The 14,653-nt window shown below is 37.4% G+C and overlaps 1 protein-coding gene across 2 annotated transcripts in view; it reads left to right on the forward strand.

The window, feature by feature from the left end:
• The window catches only part of MARCHF8 (membrane associated ring-CH-type finger 8), a 126,456-nt gene that overhangs the window by 876 nt on the left and 110,927 nt on the right, over positions 1 to 14,653 (forward strand). The gene's annotated exons all lie outside the window — the stretch shown is intronic.

A 14,653-nucleotide genomic window follows, 5' to 3' on the forward strand; every position in this document is an offset into this window, starting at 1 on the left:
TGCTGCCTCGCTGTCTTCCTGTTCCACTGCACCACATTACCTCTAAGGGCCCCCAGGGATCACAGGTTGTGAAGCGTTGGTATACTGTGGAGGAAATGCTTTGAGTGTTACTTTGCTAGCATCTGGAAGATGGATCTTTTGCGTATGTGGAGTTTTTCTATTTTCTTTGATTTTGTTAGACTGTATGTCATGCAATTAGACAATTAGTATATTTCTCATATAGACATGGGAAAGGCCCCCAAGTTTCACATGGACCTTTCTCTTCCATCTTTTCTTGCGTCCCAGGCCCAAGGGAAGTAAGTGTATTGTTTAGAATAGTGAGACCTTATGTTCATTGCTCGTTGTTGCGCAGGTATAGAATGGGAGCGGAAGACCTTTTTTTTTGCAAGACTTTTACTTAGACCCAACTGAATGGATTAGGACATTTCCTCTGAAAAATACGAAAGTTGAGAGAGTACGTGACTTAAAGTCATAGAGTCATGGAATGATATGAATGTATTCTAAATTTTGAAACCCTGGAGCAAGAGAATTTTGGATTTTGAGAGAACTGAGTTTAGGAGAAAAGCAGGTCGTGTTTCATATGGTGAGTGAGTATATAAACTATAAGGATGATTTTTTTTTTAAGGGAAATGCTTGATTTTTTTTAAAGGGAAATGCTTAATTTTTTGGATTGTCGTTTTCAAAGACTAGGGTTGATAAGAGATTTATTGAAACTTGAAGTTTTATATTGAAAGAGGAAAATCAGAGCCTTTTACAGCTTGTCCATTTGGTGCTTCTGTGAAGTGAGCAGGATTGGAGGTTGAATGGACTATGAATGGAACCCAAGGTGACCTAGCAGAATATGTTTTCTCTTTTCAAGGTAAACTCACTTCCTTGATCTTTGGTGTAGGTTTAGCTAGGTTACTTCTTTACATTGGGTCTCAGTTTCTGCTACAAAGTGAGGAAATTGGATTGATTACTGCTCCCTTTTTTGGCTTCAATTAGAGTTTCCAGATAAAATACAGCTAATCTAGTTTACTTTACATTTTAGTTTCAGTTTTTAGTATAAATATTGCATAAGGCATGCATTACTAAAAAATACCCAGAACATTGTTTATCTGAAATTCAAGTTTAACTGTGCTGATTGTATTTTTATTTGCTAAATCTGGCAGCCCTCCTTCCAACATTTTTGTCTTCTTTAAATTAGCTCCAGGAAGAAATTATAGATGCATAGACAGGAATGAATTGATTCAACCAGTCAAGACTCCATATTGGTTATCAGCAGTAGCGGCTAATCTAGAGAAACAACTCTGTTTCACTTGTGGTCCGCCAGAGTGTAGCAGTTCCTATTCTTCTGTAGGCACATAATGTTGAGGTTTATACTTTTGGTGGGAAACAATTTAAATATCTGATAGCAAAAAAAAAAAAAGTTGCCAAAATTTCCAAAAGTAACAAATTTAGGTCATGAAATAGCAGGCTTGCACTGTTTTTGTTTTTTTTTTTTTCCTGTAAAAGATAGAACTCTACCTGTCTTCCACTTACATGATTGACTTCAAGATGTGTTCTAAGGCAGTGGGCTGTACAGGAAGTTCTTACACCTTTGATTTGGCCCCCTCTGATTATGGAAAACTATCAGTATATGCACTATAAACACTTTCTGTTTTAACCCACCATCATTAATCTCATCTTTGCTATATTTAGAAGAGTTTCAATGTTGAAATTCTTTTTCAAGGAATATAATTATTTAATTCCTCAGTTTTTGAGAATTTTAAAGGAAACTAGGCCAGATTTTTACTCCCCTCATCCTGAAATTCCTGAATTTTCAAATTCATTCATTCATTCAATAGTCAACAAAAAACTGAGCTCCTTCTGTGAGCAGACTAATATAATCAGTGTTCTAGATCTTCAGGTGCTTATCTTTGACAAAGGAGCTAAATCACACGCATTCCAGGGATAATGTGATAAGGGCCTTGAAGATAAAAAATACTCTGGAAATTGAGAGGAGGATGAGTGTACCTAAGGCCGATAGATTAAATGGCAGAACCTCCTGGAGGAGGTGGTATTTAATCCAGATCATTGTGGTAAAGGTGGGGTCAGGAAGACTGGCTGACAGAAAGGTAGGGAGAAGCAGGAAAGGGCAGGGAATCCATCTTCTCTGTTCTACAGAGCATACACTTTGTTGGGTTAAAAATAATTCATAATCTTGTTGATATGTAGTTTTTGGTTCACTGTGATACTCCTTATCTGCATTAAATATATTGGGATGAAACTTCTTTATATTACGTGCAAACATGTGGTATCTGTCCTTCTCTGTCTGACTTACTTCGCTCAGCCTAACACCCTCAAGTTCCATCCAAGTTGCTACACGTATAGATGGATTAGGAGGAACTTAACGGAGGACCATGGGGGAGAAGAAGGGGAAAAATAGTTGGGGAGAGGGAGGGAGGCAAACCATGAGAGACTCTTGAATGCTGAGAACAAACTGAGGGCTGATCGGGGTTGGGGAGAGGGGAAGGGGGGTGATGGGCATGGGGGAGGGCACTTGTGGGGATGAGCACCGGGTGTTATATGGAAACCAATTTGACAGTAAACTAAGGGAAAAAAAACTTCTTCATATTAGAGAAATATTCAGATATCAGTGTAGCTCTCTGAAAAAAAATCTTCATGAAATATGTCACACATACAAAAATGTGTAATTTGCATATACAAAGCTCAAAAAACGGAATATTATCAATAACATTGAAACCTGTGTGCCTCTTCCTGATTAGACATTCCCCTTCCATCCCTTTGGAAGTAACTACGATATAGATTCTACTATTTCTTCGCTTTTCTTCATAAACTTATTTTATGTGTATATACCACTCCCAGAATGTTTACTTTTGAATGCTTTTGAACTTTATATAAATGGCATTGTACTATGCAGATTTTTTTCTCTGATTTTTCCACTTAGGTTCCTATATTTCATTCATGTTTTTTCCCCTCAAGTTTCTAGCCATGCTAGTTTTTACCAAGTGTAAGCATTTTGCTGAGGTAAACACCTAGGATTGGGATTGTTGCTTGTAGGGTATGGGCCTCTGTAGTGTTTTAAATATTGCCAAACTACTTTCGCTTGTAGTGGTGCCCTTTTACTTTCCTACCTGCATTGTATGAGAGTTCCTATTAATATCCTATCTACATGTTCTCTAGTGTTTACTATAAGCAAATCATGTATCTAATAATAAATCTCTTTTTTTTAAATGTTTGTTTATTTTTGAAAGAGACAGAGACAAGAGTATGAATGGGAGTGGGGCAGAGAGAGAGACACAGAATCCGATGCAGGCTCCAGGCTCTGAGCTGCCAGCACAGAGCCCGATGCGGGACTTGAACTCACAAACCATGAGATCATGACCTAAGCTGAAGTCTGATGCTTAAGTGACTGAGCCACCCAGGTGCCCAATAAGTTTCTAATATGAGGAGTATGTAAGGAAGTCTTAACACCTCAACAATAGAAAGAACTCAATTTAAAAACAAAGGATTTGAATAGATATCTCTTCAGACAAGACATACAAATGACCAATAAGCACCTGAAAAATAGCTTGATGTCATTAGCCATGGGGGAAATGCAAGTCAATATCACAATGAATTACTATGTCATACCCACTGGGAAGACTATAATCTAAAAGACAGATAATAACAGGTGTTGTGGAGATTGTGGAGAAATTGGTATCTTCATACTCTTGTTACTGAGAATGGAAAGTGATGCAGCTCCTTTGGGAAACAGTCTAGTAGTTCCTCAAACAGTTGCACACAGGGAAAACAAATGACGTAGCAACTCTACTCCTAGGTTTATACCCAAAGAAAAATGACAATCTGTATTCACACCAAAACTTGTATGCAAAATTTGTATGCAATATGGTCATAGTATCAGTATTCATAGTAGCCAAAAATAAAAATAACTTAAATGTATACCAGTTGATAAATGGATAAATAAATTGTGCTTTATACATGCAGTGGAATATTACTCAGCCATTAAAAGGAACGAAGTACAGATTTATGCCACAATATAAACTTTAAAGTCAGTCACAAAAGACCACATATTCTATGGCTCTGTTTATTTGAAATGTCCAGAATATACAAATCTGTAGATTCAGAAACTAGATTGGTGATTGCCCAGAACTGGGCATTTGGGGTGTGGGAAGAGGGAAGGTTTGCTGAATAATGGATTTCTTTTAGGATGACCAAATGTCCTAAAATTGATTGTGGTGATGGTTGCATAATTCCATGAGTATGCTAAAAGCCATTGAATTGTATACCTAAGGAAGTCATTGGTGGAAGGACGGATATTGAAATAAAACACAAAAAAGATTACGATGTTGTGAACAGCCCTGTGGAGAGGCCCATGCAATGAAGATCAAGGCTTGCCCACAGCCACATGAGTTTAGAAGCAAATTCCTCCTTCCTCCTCCCTTTTATACAGAGCTGAGCCTTTAGATGATCCTATAGCCTGGCCAACATTTGTTTTTCCTTTCCAAGATTTTATTTAAATTCAAGTTAACATATAGTGTAGTACTGGTTTCAGGAGTAGAATTTAGTGATTCATCTCTTAAGTATGACACCCAGTGTTCATCCCAACAAGTGCCCTCCTTAATGCCAATCACTCATTTAGTCCAATCCCCCACCCACAACCTTTCCAGCAACCCTCAGTTTGTTCTCTATAATTAAGAGTCTGTTATGGTTTGCCTCCTCTCTATTTTTATCTTATTTTATTTTTCCTTCCCTTCCCCTGTGGTCATCTCTTTTGTTTCTTAGTTCTACATATGAGTGAAGTCATATGGTATTTGTCTTTCTCTGACTTATTTCACTTGACATAATACACTCTAGTTCCATCCCACCTCATTGCATATGGCAAGATCTCATTCTTCTTGATGGCTGAGTAATATTATTGTATAGATATACCACATCTTCTTTATCCATTCATCAATTGATGGACATTTGGGCTCTTTCCATAATTTGGCTATTGTTGATAGTGCTGCTAGAAACATTGGGGTGCATGTGCCTCTTTAAATCAGTATTTTTACATCCTTTGGATAAATACCGCATTGTGCAATTGCTAGGTCGTAAGGTAGTTCTGTCTTTTATTTTTTTTTAATTTTTAATGTTTTATTTATTTTTTGAGAGAGATAGAGACAGCATGAACAGGGGAGGGTCAGAGAGAGAGGGAGACACAGAATCTGAAGACAGGCTCAAGGCTCTGAGCTGGTTGTCAGCACAGAGCCTGACGCAGGGCTCACACCCACAAACCGTGAGATCATGACCTGAACCGAAATCAAGACGCTTAACCGACCGAGCCACCCAGGCGCCCTGTGTCTTTAACTTTCTAAGGAACCTCCAGACTTTTCCAGAGTAGCTATACCAGTTTGCGTTCCCACCAGCAGTGCAAGAGGGTTCCCCTTTCTCCACATCCTTGCCAACATGTTGTTTCCTGAGTTGTTAATTTTAGCCATTCTGACAGGTATGAAATGGTATCTCATTGTGGATTTGATTTCCCTGATGATGATGTTGAGCATTTTTTCATGTGTCTGTTAGTCATTTGTAGGTCTTTGGAGAAATGACTGTTTATGTCTTCTGCCCCTTTCTTAACTGGATTATTTCTTTTTTGGGTGTTAAGTTTGATAAGTTCTTTACAGATTTTGGATAATAACCTTTTATCTGATATGTCAGTTGCAAATATCTTCTCCCATTCTGTAGGTTCTTTTTCATTTTGTTGATTGTTTCCCTAGCTGTGCAGAAGCTTATTAGCTTGATGAAGTCCCAACAGTTCATTTTTGTTTTTGTTTCCCTTGCCTCTGGACATAAGTAACAAGTTGTTCTGCCAGCCAACAGTTTTAACTGCAGCCTCATGCAGAACATGAGCTAAGCTGCCTAAATTCCTGACCCATACTAATTGTTAGATAGTAAATGTTCATTGTTTTAAATGATTTTTGGGGTAATTTGTTGTGCACAGTCAATAATATACACACAGGCTGTAATATTGCATTATGTGTTGCCTTTCATTTTGGTGTTGTGGAAAGCTGTGATGGTTAAATTAATAAACTATAATGGACTCTTTTTTATTCATCATTTTGGGTGACTGAGTAATACATTCTTTTTTTGTTTGTTTATTATTTTTGAGAGACAGAGCAAGCAGGGAAGGAGCAGAGAGAAGGAGACAGAATCCGAAGCAGGCTCCAGGCTCTGAGCTGTCAGCACCAAGCCCAGTGCACGGCTTAACTCACAGACTGTGAGATCAGCTGCTTAACTAAGCCACCCAGGCGCCCCAAAAGTAATACATTTCTTGAGATATCTACTAAATTATTGGGGGGAAGGAATTTATGCTTAAAATAGTTTAAATTTGTTTTATTATCGTTTTCTTGTTTTATTATAATTCAAAAATTTTGTAATCCTATGTTGATGCATTAAGAATATCAACTAGGACAGGGCACTTGCAGACCATATAGCAATACAGAGTATTTCTCATATTGTCATGATCTTCTGGTAACCTTTTTATATTTAAAAATTATGGATAGTATTAATATATTTTAGGCAGATTGATTTTATCATTTATGACTTTAGCAAAGCACTCAAAAAATAGTTATTGAGGCAAACTTTAGTTCCTTAGAAGCAGCCTCATTTTCTTGAAACCATATGAAAGGAGGTTGAAGAAGACTTTTTTTCTTTTCTTTTGAATATTTTCATATTTTCAGTTGAAGAAAGATTGTATGGGTAAGGAATTCACAGTGGGTTTTGAAATGTTATTATATTTTATTTTATTTATTTTATTTATTTATTGAGAGAGAGAGAGAGAGCATGTACGTGCACAGCAGAGGGGCAGAGAGAATCTCAAGCAGTTTCTGCACTGTAACCACCAAGCCCGACATGGGCCTTGAACTCGCAAACTGAGATCATGACCTGAGCTGAAACCAAGAGTCGGACACTTAACCAACAGAGCTACCGAGACACCCCTGAAATTTGATTTTTAAAAATAATGACATGTTTAAAATTTTTTTAAGGATTCTCTCTGCTCTTTATTTTTCTTATTTTTTAAAAAATGTAAGATATATATTAATATACAAATATATCTGAAATATTGTATGAACAAAAGCAGACCATAGAATTTTTCCCTCAATAGTTTTATAGTTTTAGCTCTTATAGTAGGTCTGTGATCTATTTTTAGGGGTTAAAAGGTTATGTAGTATGCTATAGGGGTCCAAGTTTATTACTTTCCTTTATGAGGACACAGCTGTTTTAGTATCATTTGTTGAAAAAATTATCCTTTCCCTATAGAATTTCTTGTCCTTTCTCTAGCCTTTGCCCATTGAATTATCTTGCCATTTTTTGTTGGAAATCAACTGATGGTATATGTGTAAATCTACTTTTGGTCTCATTCTTCTGTTGATTTGTAGATCTGTCCTTATGTCGATACCATACTGCCTTTCTTACTGTGGCTGTGTGGTTTGGAATTGGTTAGTATAAATCGTTTATCTTTGTTTTTTATTTTCAAAGATGTTTCAAAGGACAGAATTTAGTTTACCTGTATTTATTTAGTGTACCTGTCCTGTGCATATTTTTTCAAATTTTTAGCTTAGTATTTTGCTTTTTGATGTTATAAATAGGATTAAAAATCATTTTCCACTTTTTTATTGACAATATGTAAAAATTCAGTTGGTTTTATATATTAACTTTATATCTGGTAGACTTTCTAAATTCACTTATCACGTCTAATAGTCTTTTGGTTACTTTTTAAAGAATTTTCTACAATTTTATAAGACAGTTTTACTTCTTCTACAGTTGTAAAAGACAATTTTACTTCTTTCTTTCCAGTCAGTATGCTGTTTCTTTCTCCCCTCCTGCCTGCCTTCTTTCTTTGCTTCTTAATTCCTTTCTTTGGCTTATTACATTGGCTAGAAGCTCAAATCCAACACTATGATAGACCATTCATATTGTATTCCTAGTCTGACAGAGAAAGCCTTCAGTCATATGAATGATACAAAAAGCATTAACTAGTAAATTTTTTGAATGTTAAATTAAAGAAAAATTAAAAAGTTCTCCACTTTATTTATTTAAAAAATTTTTAATGTTTATTATTTTTGAGAGAGACAGAGAGCAAGCAGGGGAGGGGCAGAGAGAGAGAGAGAGACAGACAGACAGACAGACAAAATCAGAAGCAGGCTCCAGGCTCTGAGCTGTCAGCACAGAGCCTTACACCGAGCTAGAACCCACAGACCACGGGATCATGACCTGAGCTGAAGTAGGCCGCTTAACTGACTGGGCCACCCAGGCGCCCCAAAAGTTCTGCACTTTAAAAGACACTGCTAAGAAAAATAAAAGAGCTACCAAATGGGAGCAAATATTTGCAATTCATATGTCCGACAAAGGGCTTTTATCCAATGTGTATAAAGAACCTCCATAAATCATTAATAAGGCCGGCAGCTCAAATTATAAAATCGGTAAAAGATTTGGACAGACACGTCACAAAAGCCGGTATTTGAATTCACAAGGCACATTTTAAAATTCTCAGTATATTATTCAGTCATTTAGGGAGGTGCAAATCAAAATTATAAATAATTCTTTGCCTAAAAGAATGGTTAAAATTGAGATTGATGATATCAAGGCTTGGTGAAGATGTAGAGCAACCAGAATTTACATAAATTGTTAGTGGGAGTGTATAGTGATATAGGCAGTTTGGAAGACAGTGTCGCAATTTCCTATTAACTTAAACATACACTTGTGGGATGACCCAGAATTCCACCCCTGGTTATAAAATAAATGGTTATGTCACAAATGATATAATGACAGTGTTCAGAGATCAAAACTGGAAATTAGCCCAAATGTCTATCAACCATTACAGAATGGAACACTATTCCACACTTAGAAGGGAACCACTGATAATATCACAGCATGAAATTGGAAAACACTGAGCAAAAGAAGCCAGGCACAAAAGAGTACATACTGTATAATTTCATTCATCTTGGAGCCAGCAAAATTAATCTATAATAAAGGAGATTAGTAATTGCTTAGGGTCAGAGTCGTAAGAACTGACTGCAGAGGCTCAAGAGGGGATTTTTTGCAGTGACAGAAATATTTTTGCAGTGATAGAATTTTAAGTGGTTAGTGGTTACACTAAATTTGTCAAAACTTTGCTAGCATTACACTTAAAATGGGTGTATTTTATTTTAGGGAAGTTGTGGCTCAATACAGTTGATTTAAAAAAAGCAAAGGTGTAAAGTGCATTTATAGAATAAGCATTTATGTGTTGTATATATAATAATTTTATGCATAATTAAAATATTTTTTTTAATGTTTGATTTATTTCTGAGCGAGAGAGAGACACAGTGAACAGGGGAGGGTCAGAGAGAGAGGGGGACACAGAATCTGAAATAGTCTACAGCTAGCTCTGAGCCCGACGTGGGGCTCGAACCCACAAACCGTGAGATCATGACCTGAGCCGAAGTCAGACACTTAACTGACTGAGCCACCCAGGCGCCCCTATGCATAACTTTTAAATGCATGTGTACACTCATGTGTAAGAAGTGTCTAGAAGGATGTTCAGCAAATTGTTACTGAGTATGTCTAGATGGTGCAATTTTAGGTGCTTTTGAAAATATGATTGGACTTTCTTATATTATTTGAATACTTTTTTTCAATGAACATGTTTTGACAAAAGCAAAAAATTATTATTTTTTGGTTATCTGGAAGTTTGTAAAAAATATTTTTAATGTTTATTTATTTTTGAGAGAGAGAGAGAGGGAGTGTGTGTGTGAGCGGGGAGGAGTAAAGAGAGGAAGACACAGAATCGAAAGAAGGCTCCAGGCTCTGCACTGTCAGCACAGGGCCTGATACGGGCCTCAAATTCTAACTGTGAGATCATGACCTGAGCTGAAGTTGAATACTTAACTGAATGAGCCACCTGCCCCTGGAAGTTTTATTCCTAGATGTTTTCATCTTTGAAATCTTGAATAGGCATTATAATAATTGTGAAATATGTTTAGAACTTAAATACTGTTAGTCTGTAATCACCACCAGTTAGGAACAAAACCTTACATTATCTTTGATGCCCCCTGGTCCCCTTCTCATCCTATCTTTTTATCTCCCCACAGACATAATTGCTACCCTAAATTTGTGTTTATTATTTCATTTTTAATAGTTTTATCACATTTGCATTTCTGTGCTGTGTTGTTTCAATCTTTGTACTTTTTTTAAAAAAATTTTTAAATGTTTTTATTTCTGAGAGAGAGAGAGAGATACACACAGCGTGAGCAGGGGAGGGTCAGAGAGAGAGAGACACAGAATCTGAAGCAGGCTCCAGGCTTTGAGCTAGCTGTCAGCACAGAGCCCGATGCAGGGCTCGAACCCACAAACCGTGAGATCATGACCTGAGCCGAAGTCGGGAGCTTAACCGACTGAGCCACCCAGGCGCCCCTCAATCTTTGTACTGTTGAACGTAATAACTAGAATCATACTGTGTGTATACTTTCATCATTTGCTTTTTTTATCTCACGTAATGAGACTTGAGACTCACCCATATTTCTGTTGTGGCAGTAGTGCACTGATATGTCATGCTGTATTGCATTACATTATATGAATATTTCATAATTTGGTCTTTGTATTCTTGGTGAATGATTGGGTTGTCATTTTTTTTTCTGTGATGAGCAGTGTTTATGTGAATGTTTTTAAAAATTTATTTTAATAATCTCTACACCCAATGTGGGGCTTGAACTCACAACCCCGAGATCAAGAGTCACCTGCTCTTCTGACTGACCCAGCCAGGTGCCCCAGTTATGTGAACATTTTGTGCATGTCTTTTGGTGCACATATGCAGGTGTTCTCTGTATGTGTAGTTGGAGGTATAGATTTTAATTAGTAGCCTAATGCATTTCTTTAACTTTTGTAGAAGTACTTGTTTTTCATTGCTCTGTAAGAAATTACCACAAACTTAGAATCCTAAATAACACAAATTTATTATCTCATATTTCTGTAGATTAGAAGTATATATGGTAGGCTTCCCTGGGTTACCTGCCCTGGATCTTATAAGGCTGAAATCAAATTGGGTACATATATTCATAATTCATTCAACTCTTTCTCTATTAGTGGATATTTAGTATGTTCTGATTTTCTTTTTTTTTTTTAATGTTTATTAATTTTTGAGACAGAAACAGAGCATGAGTGGGGGAGGGTCAGAGAGAGAGGGAGATGCAGAATCTGAAGCACAGTCCAGGCTCTGAGCTGTCTGCACAGAGCCTGACTCGTGGATCAAACCCATGAACCGTGAGATCGTGACCCAAGCTAAAGTCGGACGCTTAACCAACTGAGCCCCTTTTCTTTAATTTTTTAAAAGATGTTTAAAAAATGTTATTTATTTATTTAGAGAGACAGCACACACACACATGTGAGTGGGGAGGAGCAGAGAGAGTGAGAGAGAGAATTCCATGCAGGCTGTGCTGTCATCACAGGGCCCTACAAGGGGCTCAGGCTCACAAACCTTAAGACCATGACCTGAGCTGAAATCTAGAGTCAGAAGCCTAACTGATTGAGTCACCTAGACGCCCCTGTTTTTTCTCTTTTATAAGTGTTGAGGTGACTGTTTTTGTATGTATGTCATTTGAATGTTCATGGAAGCATTAGTATAGTATAGAGTCCTAAACGTGGAATTGTCGGGTCAAATGAGATTTAAATTATATAGTGGTAATTGTTGCCCCAATTTTTATTTCAGTCTACACTTCCCCTAATAATGTGTAGGTACCCTTTTTCCATTCGCTTGCCTATATTGTCTGTTACCAATTCTCTGTATTTTTCTGTATTTTATTTTTATTTAAACAAAATTTTTAATTTAAACAAAATTTTTAATTTTTTTTTAATTTTTGAGAGAGACAAAGAGCAAGTGGGGGAGGGGCAGAGAGAGAGGGAGACACAGATTCTGAAATAGACTTAAGGCTCTGAGCTTTCAGCCTGATGTGGGGCTTGAACTCACGAGCCATAAGATCATGACCTGAGCTGAAGTTGGATGCTCAACCAACTGAGCAACCCATGCACTCCTATATATTTCTGTATTTTAAAAATAACGTTTACATTTTCATCAAAATACTTGGATATTGTTTAAAAATAATGAACACAGAAGGCTTATAATGAAAAACAGGCAACTTCTGTTTTCTTTTTTATGAACCTTTTTTTCTTATAAGTTTGTTTATGTACTTTGAGAGTAACCAGAAGCAGGGGAGGAGCAGAGAGAAGGAGAGACAGAATCCCAAGCAGGCTTTGTGCCATCAGTGCACAGCGGCATGTGGGACTCAAAACTCATGAGCTCAAAACCTGAGCCAAGATCAAGAGTCCACAGCTTAACTTACTAAGCCACCCAGGCGCCCCCACAACTTCTGTTTTCTTATTTGTATGGTAGTTACCTCCATAGTTCTAAACTTAATGATTATACACATTATTGATTTATCAGTTTTAGATTATGCATTGCTCTCCTGTTATTTGGATTTAGGCGTCTTAAACTCTTCACTTACCTTTTCTGCATTCCAGCTATGGCTGGAGCCCTATATTTATTGAAATAAGTAGTCAGTGACCATTCTGTTCTATAGAGCCAAGTAGTAGTCTGTGATTACTTTTCCTTTCTTATGTATCTTTTTAAAGTTACCTCATTTTTCAGTGGCAAAACTTTTCATATACACTTTATTTTTACCAGATGTTCTCTCATATTATCTATATTTTTTCTATCAATCTCTAATTTTCTGGAGGTCTTTCCCCCTAGAGCCTTCCATTAGCCTGCTTTAATGTGAACCAGAATTCTCTAGGTCAGTCACTATGTGGGGGACCTTTTTCTAGGCCAGTTTCTCCAGGGATTCACCTTTTCTCTCACTCTGGTAATTTAAGCCCTTGCTCCTCAAAATTTAGTTCATAAGCTAATAACGTTGGTATCATCTTAGAGCTTGTTAGAAATGTAGACTCTCAGGCTGCATCCCAGATCTTCTGCATTAGAATAAGATGATTTGTGTGCACCCCAAATTTTGAAACCCCTGGGCCGTGCTGTACTGTGGTAACAACAACAGTAGGAACAACAAGGATGGTGGTTGAAGAGAGAGCTGGATGAAGGATCTCAGTGAATGTTTTTAAGGGCGTAGAAGTGGCAAATATTACTCTCCTCATATTAGCCAGAAATCAGTCATGTGGCCTCTCATAATTGCAAAAGAGACTGGAAAATGTAGTCTCCCGTTTGCTGGGAACAAGAAACTACCTAGTAGGGTAAATTGCTTTGACTCTGTTTCAATTCATCATTCTGGTCCCCAAACTGTTTCATTCTCTTCCCACACATAGAGCACACTAATCCCCTATCCAACCAGCCATTCATTGCCTTCAGTTCAAAGTACAAGATTTCTATGTGATGCCTGGCCAGCTGTCAGGTCCACATCAGCCTTTCTTATTCAAGTGAACTAAGAAGACACACCTTTTCCCCAGCCCTTCAAAAAGTACTATAGTAAGAACACAACATGACCAGTAAACAATCCTATTTGGAAGGTGAAGCATAGAGAGAACTTAGTCACTCTTCTGTTACATTGTTTTTTCTTAATGTTGAGAGAGAGAGTGAGAGCCTCCCTCAGGAGCAGGGGAGGGGCAGAGAGAGAGGGAGACAGAATTGGAAGCAGGCTGCAGGTTCTGAGCTGTCAGCCAGAGCCAACAAGGGCTGGAACTCACGAACTGTGATATCATGACCTGAGATGAAGTCAGACACTTAATTGACTGAGCCACCCAGGCAGTACTGTAACAGTTCTTTAATCTTTATGGGCAGACATCATAGAGGAAGGTTCCCATCCTCAGAAGGAAAGGATGTTTCTTAATTAGATTGTGATTTTGTTCCATGGAGAAACTCTCAGATTCCTTTTTCTTCATGGCCCCAGGGACCATCCTTTAGGAAGTTCTTCTTTTTCTGTGATCTTATTTGGCCTCATCACACATCCAAAATTGACGTTTGGAGCACAGTCTCCTTGGGTATTGTGAAGTTGGTCTTTCTATAGAAAGTTAGACTCCCAGAGATTGCTTTCAGGTCTTGAACAGTCAGAGACCTTCTAAATGTGGGCTTGTAGTTTCTCTGCCAATATATTTTCTTCAGAAACTTAGCAGACTCATTATCCATTTGCTTCTAGTCAATTCAGAGTACATATAACCAAATTTAATTTTGAGAGATATTTTATTGCTTACCTGCTTCTTTACCTCTTTCTTGTTTCAGTGGAAGCCGTCTGCAATGTCACACTATAATCTGATCTTCTCTGAGTTTATTTCTTGTAATACCCTGATAGAAATAGCCACTAGTAACCAGTACACTCTATAGTTTCCAATTTGCAGATTTTTCCCTTTTTAGCTTAAAGTTCATCAGGTGTGTGGTTTGCCTTTTGAGTTACAACCAATCAGCAGAGTTCCCAAATATTTTGCATTGTATAAAGTGGATCATTATCTTTTCATTCTGTAGTTCCTTATTGCCTACAAAGTAGTGATGAAATACATACAAGTTATTTAGGTTTGTGTTATGACAGCACTCTACTTCTGGTAGCAGTTTCTGGTTGAGGATGTGTCCAGAGGACCAATTGTTTTATTTACAGACTTCTATTGTATCTCTGTTTAGCCTGTGGCTTGCTCCCACTAATAACATAAAGCCCGAGCCCCT

This window comes from Crocuta crocuta, unplaced genomic scaffold, assembly GCF_008692635.1.
Source record: "Crocuta crocuta isolate KB4526 unplaced genomic scaffold, BGI_CrCroc_1.0 scaffold28, whole genome shotgun sequence".
Taxonomy (NCBI): domain Eukaryota; kingdom Metazoa; phylum Chordata; class Mammalia; order Carnivora; family Hyaenidae; genus Crocuta; species Crocuta crocuta.